Consider the following 8,741-nt stretch of genomic DNA (forward strand, 5'->3'; position numbering starts at 1 on the left):
GAAATGTTTCAGTTCCTTTTGAGCTTGAATTAAGCTAAAATTTACAAATCGTTGTTCAAGAATCATTTTAAGTTTAAGATAAACGTCCATATGTGGCTCTGAGAGCCAAGAGTCTTTCCACAGTTCCTACACAGTTTAGATATGGAATAGCAAAACAAAAACAAGAAGAGGAATCCAAAGTTTCTAGGGTTCTCTCACACATCAATCGCTTAGGGATTGGGGATTGTTCTGCCCGCATTTCACCACCATTTGTTACAGTGAGGATTCTGTAACACAACGTATCAAACAAGGAGGCCCATGGAAAAGAAATATATAGGGACCGATTCTTGCTAGATGTTTCAGAGAGATGTTTATTTCTCCAGCCACATGGCCGGGGCTCTGCCGAGGAACTGTTACAATCACAGGACCTGAGGGTCCTTGCCCACGCAGGGGAACACAGAACAACCAATGGGGAACGAGGCTGACCAGGGGCAGGGAAACCCTGTGCCTCCCCCCCAGGGCCCCTCTCCCAGGGCTACATGGCAGTGGGGAGGGACCCTGACAGGTGAGGGCCGAAACCAGGACAATGAAAAAGAAGATACAATGGAGAAACAAAGAACTTTGACAAGAAACAGAGATAATGTTGATGACGCGGACCTAAGCAAGCTAAACTAAAGATCCACCCATCAGCTTCTGAACTCTTGCTTCCGGGCGTTCACCGATCACGTTTGTAGTTTGGTGTTCTGCAACTGGTTATTCACTTTGAAGAGCTTAATCTTCCTTAGAGTTTAATCTTCCTTTCATATATTATTTTCTGATGATTGTGTTGGCCCAGTTGCCTCACAGGACATTGTATTTTAATATTCCTTTCCAGAAGAGTAAATTCAAGACTCATGTCTTCTGGCAAAATTAGCTTTACTGGGTGTCTCGTGTGGCAATAGTCAGCTTCAGTTGCTCAACATTTCTCTTCTTCTATTGCATTTATGTTTGATCTTGTTCACAACTGAGTCACTGTTGTGGGAAATTTTGCAATCGTTGTTCTTTGAGAATTTTTATTATCATAGCAATTTTGTTGAGAGCCAATTAAATCATGTTGGTAAGACATGTTTGGACAGTAAAAGGAAATTGCCTTGTAGCAGCAGAACAATACACAGTAAGAGTGTCGAATCACATCAAGTAGCAAACCTCATGAACAGATATATATGAATTTCAGGTCGCTTTTTAAAGCAAGTAGCATGACAAAAATAGAGGCTTCATAAAGTCAATGTAAACCTGATATTTGTACATCTGCTGATGGATGCAATACTTTTAAATGTATTTCTCTTCTCTTTCTCATCACTCATCTTGCTTCACCCTTCTCTCCTCATTTCTTTTCTTTTCATCAATTTTGTTCATTGAGCAACTAATAATTTTAGCATTTTGAAGGGGTTGCTGAAATACATGTTTTCTCTGCTCATTTCATCTCATAACTTTTCTTTCCTGTGTTTACCTGAAAGTTAAAGGAGTATTTTATATAAATCACAAAGACAAATACATAGAAAATACCATTTTGAGAAATAGAAATAGTTCATTTCAGAATACAAAGAGAAGAAGATAGTATTCTTCCTGTAAATATGAATAATTTCTTTCTCAGTGCATTAAAATGCTAATGATTTTTTAATATAAACTGAAAGAGGTACCTGGTGCAATACTTCAACATTTTTTTAAACTTGGCTTGAAAATTGTTTTGAACAACTCATATTCACACAGCCATTATCTACACTTAAGCTAACTAGTTTTGATATGTGCCTTCTGCCTTGATCTGAACTACTTTTAATATTCTTTTCATTCTTATTATGATGTTATCAGTTGTCCCAGATTCTGCAGCTACTATGTCATCAAAAGTTTTCTGTGCTTTACTAGGAAGATGTTCACCTGTTTCTGCACAGCTACAGACTTACAAGTTGATCCAGACAAACAAATCCTGTTTTCCTTGTGCATTTGAGTTTCACAGCCCGGGGTGAATATGACCTTAAGTTATATCAACAAATTTGTCACTTGATGATTTTAAATTATTAAACCTGTCTCCTTTCTGCTTTTATTGCAATGAATCTGTCTTTCCATGTGGAGTGACACAGACAAATATGGTAGCTGTTGCTAAAGGCAACCAGAAAAATATTATATCCCCATGTACCTCTAAATTTAGTGAAATACAATAAGAAGTCCTTGATGAACCTCAGGCAGTATTAATTTAAGGATGGCTTCTTACTGTGTTAGACAGAAGAGAGGTTTATAGCTGCTGCCAGGTCTCAAATGCTTTTGACAAACTGCTGGCTCATACAAATCTTGCATTGGGCAAGAGTGCCCCAGTCATCAAAGCAGTTTCTACACTGACATGTTTCTCTGTAGTGCTTTGACATAACTGTCCGAGTCACCCCAGCTTACTGCATGGTGGTGCAGTTCTCAGACCAGTTCTGGTACTAGCAAACTGGATTCATTTAGGAGGAAACTCAACCAAAATCTATGCTCTGTGTGTACATTAAATACACTCATCACTCCTAATGAAGATACAAAGCTTCAACCAGTGCACAGCCCTCAAAGGGCCTTTAATCACCGGAAGGGGATGTTCCAGTCATGGAACAAGGCTAAATCCTGAGTGAGGTCACCTGAAACTACCCTAATCATCCTCAGTGTGTTAGTAGAGGCCTTGGCACCAAACACATTAACATGATGATCCAGAGTTGGTGTGACAGATCGTTTGCTAATGTAAAAGTAATCTGAGATTCCTACAGCCCCTGCTGGACTAGCCTGGTCACTCTTTCATGGAGTGTGCAAGGTGGGTCTGGAAAATTCACCTCATGCCAGCAATTTTAAGCACTATCATATAATGATCCAGCTGTTGGAATTTAAACAATATTTTAAAAGGAAGCGATTGCTCCCTTTTAACCAAGCAGATCTATGCAGATGGAAAATCATTTCCAAATTTTATTTTAACTCCATTTCAGTTGTGTCTTGCAATAATTAACTTGTGCAAAAATGCTTCAGTTTACTTACAGTAAAAGGGTTGATCATGGTTTCAAATTTAGGTCTGTTTTCATGATAGTTATTGATCAATGTTCTCTCTGATTCATTCTAGGACATATTGTATGTAGATGTTTGTGGAGTATGCCCAGCCACTGCCCTGGAGGGACGTCTGCTGAGATAAGGAGATTGCCGAAACCTCCCAGCAGAATTCCCCTGGGAAGGCAGCTACTCTTCAGTTACGGCGAGAAGAAGACAGAGCCAGAATCCTCTGGGAGACGCTATGCAGATCCTTTCTAGCCCATTGGCCTTTACCCTCTGACACCCACCCCCTGTATCCCTATAAAGCCAGCCCCCTGCCCCTGTGAGGGCAGAGAGAGCCTGTCCCTGGCCTCCCCTTCACTGGAGTACGGACCAATAAAGCTACCTTCATGCAGAACCAGCCACACGAGCTTCTCGTCTCTCTCTCCCTGGTCTGGCCTGGAGGCTGCCCTGCAGAGCTGAAATCACGAGCTGACAATCACTAAAGAGCTGACAGCTTCTGCATGGGCCCTCCTAGCCTGCAGCTGAGGGAAGACACTGGGCCTCAGGAAGACGATCCTCCCTCCACAGGACCATCTCTCAGCTTCCTCAGTCAGAGCTACTGACCCCACACCAGCTGCCATAGATATTTATTAAGGCATAAATGTTGAGTGTTTTGCCTATATTTTTTTGCAGTGGGCCGTATAGAGGAAATACATGTTCTGCACATCCTGTGATGGATGTGATGAGTACGGATCTGTTATCCTAATGCCAAAAAAGTCAATTAATTACTTGCATTTTTAATCTGAATTTACATACATTATAGTACATTTCTACCCTATCATACCAATAGCTGTATAATATTTTGTTTCCTGTCTTTTTCAGTTCCGGTTTCTACCCTACTGTTGCTCCCATCATTAATAGAAACAACTTTCAGTCATAGCTGTGGTCCTTGTTAACAGTAACAGCACAGCATGAAGAGCTTCATGCACAGATGTCAGGACAGGGAGTACTCTGTCAGTCAGGTCTGTCAGACTCTGTACTCACAGATTTCTATGTACATAAATTTATGTGGAACTGATAGCCGCTGTTCCACACCTTCCACAAGTTCACAGTTGAAAACATAACCACAGCTTCCAGGATCAGCTGACTGCACAGGTTATCTCCTGCTTAAATCAAACTTTCATCTGCAATAACAACAAATCAGTAGTTTATTTTATTACAACACCGGCCCTACTTTTTTTTTTTTTTGACCAATTAAACCATCTCTTATCTCTCAAACAGAAGTAACTGCCTTGCAACTGCTTAACTGCCCAACAGTTTTCAAGGTTCATCATTCCTGTTAAAATGACATCAAAGACATTCTTCACTTCATCTACATATTTCCCTCTTCTTTTTTGCTTATATTATTGTGTGCACACATATGTCCCTGGAAAAATATAGGAAGCATTTAATGGTCTAGAAAATTAGTTCCAAACTTTGTATTTATCAGAATAGTGGCCTGCAGTTTACTCCAGCATACTGTCATAGGAGACACTAGGCTCAAATGATATTAGGAGTTCCAGTTTTTCCATAACTGTATCGAATTCCAGAAAATTTACAGTGCTGCATTCTTGGCAGGCATGTATTACATTGCTGGCTGCACTCTGCAAACCCGTTTTCAGAAATATTCTACAGTGCAGAGCTGGCCTGGCATGTTCTCCCAGGCTTGGCACCTCCTTCAATGCCTGCCCGTGGCTCAGCAGCAAGGGCTGCTTAGCTGGGGCATAGGCTGGGAACGGTGTAGAGGTGTGCACCCTCACTACAGGGAAGGATGAAAGAATTGAGGCAAACACTGCTACCAGGAACACTCATTCCTGCCAAAAGGTCATCCTTTAGTAAGCAATTCAGTTGACCTGTCCTCTCACATGTTCCTAATTGAAGGGGTGAATACTGCAAAAGTGTTGAGAGCAGATGGCATGGGTTTTTTAAACACTTTGTGGAGTACTTAGGAAGAAATGCATACTCCTCCAAAAGTGGTGGCTCAGAGATCTTCACATTGAGTATTATATCTTAGTCTGATACATGAGTACTGAGATAGGCTGCCAATGCAAACATCTAACAGAAACCAGAACAGTTTTTGGAAAAATGATATACTTTTAATAATAATGATGAGGGAAATAAAGTTTCATCTACTCACTGTTTACACCTGACTTCATCCAAAGAAAAGTGAGCCTTACAGTGAATGAAGAGGGCACAGCTATTTCTAACATCTTCCTGCCACCATTTCTCTGGTAAGAGTAAAGCATGCTTTTTTCCATTTTTTCCTGATATTCATGTTACAGACCAGTGTGATCCATGCTATACTGTCACCAGTACACAAACAAAGGAGACAGCTGTCCTAGGAAACAAATTATATAGAACATCACTAGTTAGAGAAAAAAATTGGGATTTTCTGTCTTAAATGTACATTAGGCTTAATATTTTATCAAAAAAATTTTCCCCCATACAATTTCTGTAAGATAAAAACTAATAAAGCTAACACTGCAGAGGTTAGGATTGTTTGTAGTGCTACCCCACATAATGGTATGATTTTTGAATTTTCATTTTGACATTGTTATTCCCTTTGTGATTATTAATTGTAAAAGATTCTTTGTTGTGTAAATGTTTGCTGGCTGTTAACAGCACTGTGAGTCTGGAGTTCTAGATATCTGGTTAATTTCAGAGAAAATAACTAAAACCTTAACTTCAGTAACAGACAGCCACTGGTTGTCAGCAAAGGTTTCTTATGTTACTACAGAATTTATCAGTAGTGTGAGAAAATCAGGTATCCTTTGATTACTACCTAAAGGCTTCCTGTATTTGCTTTATATTAGTGTTACATGTTTAACTTCCTCCCTTTAGTTTTGTTACTGAGGTAGTGACTGATTGAGCTGTGTGCAAAACAAAACCCAAGATATAAGATGATCTTAAAACCATGTGTTAGGGAGGCAAAGAAAAAGTGCCAATAGCTTTTGTGTTCTCAAGCACAGGTGGATCATAAAACCTCATCATATACTCTTTTATCTGGTCAAATTACAGCCTCCTTAGAGAAGGAGGAAAGAGTTGGGACTTTATGAGCGTATTTGATTTTTAGCATTTATGTGGTAAGTTTGTCGTGGTTTGGTTGTAGTTATGGGATGCCTTAATTATAGGTTGATCCAGCAAAGTTACCTGTATTTAAAGAGTTGCATAATGCTTCCTTGCTTGCCCAAGACTACTTTCAGTCACTCATAATAATTTCAAGCGATAAAGATCGTTTGCATTGAAAATCTAAGTTGTTTGGCATTAGGCAGAGGCTGACTTTTTTCTCAGCAGCATATTTAACTTTTGCTCAAAAATCTTACGCTTTCTTAGAAAGTGGGGGAAAAAATCACATACACACACACACAACCTTCCTGTTCCAAAGTTTCAGTGTCTCTAGTTTTTTAAATAGAGTTTGACTATTTCCCAGGGGTTATTCCACTGTCAGGTATATGTGTATTGGTATCATGCCTGTCCCACTTGATCAAATCGTGAGTCTGATTTGCAATTTGCACACAGCCTATGAGTGTCTGTTGGCTCATATGCAAAGAATGACCTTTCTGAAATGTGCTTTGTCTAAGGATCTTTGAAGCTGACCAAGGCTTTCCTTTCAGTTGCTGCTGTAACCATAGGTGTTTTAGCTGAAATTAGATACAGAGGTGAGATTCACTTGACCAAATAGAAACCTTTATCTTCAGATTGAATGGAACTTGATCCAAAACTACATTATCTAAATGTCTGCTAACTAGAAAGTCACTGCATTATGATTATCTCATCTGTAGATGTCTACATTTTTAAATACTTATGCTAAGTTTTTTGCCTTTTCCTCACAGACCCTGTAACACCTCTCCTGGTGTGCAGACAGCCCACTCAGATTCAGATTATGCAGAAGCTGGACTGCAACAAGAGAGGGCAAATCGCAACAAAGGTGTTTGTCATATTACAAAAAAAAAAAAGAAAAAAGACAAAACAGATCTTTTGAGAGGTAAGAAATTATACATAGTGAGCATTCACGCAGAGATGTCCTGAGGCCAAGGCTGAGGACAAAAGCAAAGGGGAAGAGAAAACTGGGGTAAGAAAGGGATCTGGAGGCTAGAGCTAAAGAGGACAAGTCCCAAAATAGTATGAGGAGGCTGGGATCAGAGAACAGAACAAATTGCTTGGGGAGTTGCTTGAAAATAAGTAATGTTGGTTCTCTATAACATATGAAGCTAGTACTTCAGAGTTGCAGATTTCTTCAAGGTATTCGCTGATAGAAAGAATTGCATAGAGTTTTCAAGGTTCCTCAGCCAAAATAAGACTCCAGATGTTTGAAAGCTGTTCAAAACAATGTATTAGTCTGTAGATCTCCTTGTTTAACTTTGGTGATCATCAGTATTACCTGGGCAATTTTAAATCCACCAAATCTGATTTTTATACATAAGGGGTTTTTTTATGTCCCACTTGAATATATACTGAAAGGTAATAATCAATAAATATTTCAGTGAAAATCAACAGTACTTCTTGGGAAAGCACACATTTGTCCCCTAAAAAAAAAAGACAAATCACAAAATTTGTAAGGCCAAAACAAAAACCATGGCAAACAATGATAGATTTTGTGGTAGTCTACTTTCAGTAGCGATTCTGTTAGACAAGCTGGTGCCCTTCTCATCTCAGGTACATTTCTAATAAGATAGTTCTTTTAACCTAAAATGTTTGTCTTATATTCATTCAGGAGGCTGTGAATGGGATTAGAAGAGCAAGAACAGCATGTTTTGTAACAGTCTCCAGATAAAAGAATGCTTTGCCCCCTTACTCTCCCCTTAGGAAAATACATAAAACCAGGAAAAATGCAAGATCAGTGAGAGACTTTGAATCCAATTTTCATTGTTATGTTTAAGTATAGCCCCAGCTTGAGGCTGACTGAGATTGAGGTGACTCAACTCAGTTTCAGGTCTTCTTTCTTTCCCCTCCCACCAGTTTCTTCACAGCTCAGTCTCCCCAGCACAGAGGATGCAACCACCTCCATCTCATGAGTATGGCCAGCACACAAACGCTGAGCTCAGCCCCCTGATGCTGGCTGCTCAGTGAGGCAGCATGGAGCATCACGGACCCTCTCCGTGCTGCCTGTGTGACCTCACTACTCCTCCTCCTCTTACAGTCTCACAGCACCAAAAAACACAGCGCTGGAAAGAGGTGCATCCTTCGTATGAGCTGAAAAACATCAGTGGCATCAGTATAGACAAGAAGTGAATATTAAGGCAGGTTAACTGCTCTCAAAGCTAAGGAGGAACCAGGTGTGCTCTCAAGAGGAGCACCTGTGCCCGCTGACCCTGAGCCATGCAGAAGCACCAAAAGGAAGCAGCAAGTGGGTGACAGCAGTGGATGACTCTCTGCTTCGAGGGACAGAGAGACCCATCTGTCAATCTGACCTGCTCTCTAGACAAGTTTGCTGCTTGCCCACTGAGAAGAGCATTAAAGAATAGACAATGTGGGTGACAAGGTAGTGAGTGTCTTCCCTGGATCCCCTGACCAGGAAGAACAAGTGCATGAGGCTTTTCATGGGCAGCCAGAAGCAGCCTCCCATGGTCCTCATGGGGCATTTTAACCACCCTGATACCTGCTGGAATGGCATAAGCAGCAGCTTGGCTGCTTGGAAAGCACAGCTTGGCAGAATAGGACCTGGGGCCCCTGGTGGATACCATGAGCCGATGTGCTTT

Source organism: Corvus moneduloides, chromosome 1, assembly GCF_009650955.1.
Source record: "Corvus moneduloides isolate bCorMon1 chromosome 1, bCorMon1.pri, whole genome shotgun sequence".
In the NCBI taxonomy this organism is placed as follows: Eukaryota; Metazoa; Chordata; class Aves; order Passeriformes; family Corvidae; genus Corvus; species Corvus moneduloides.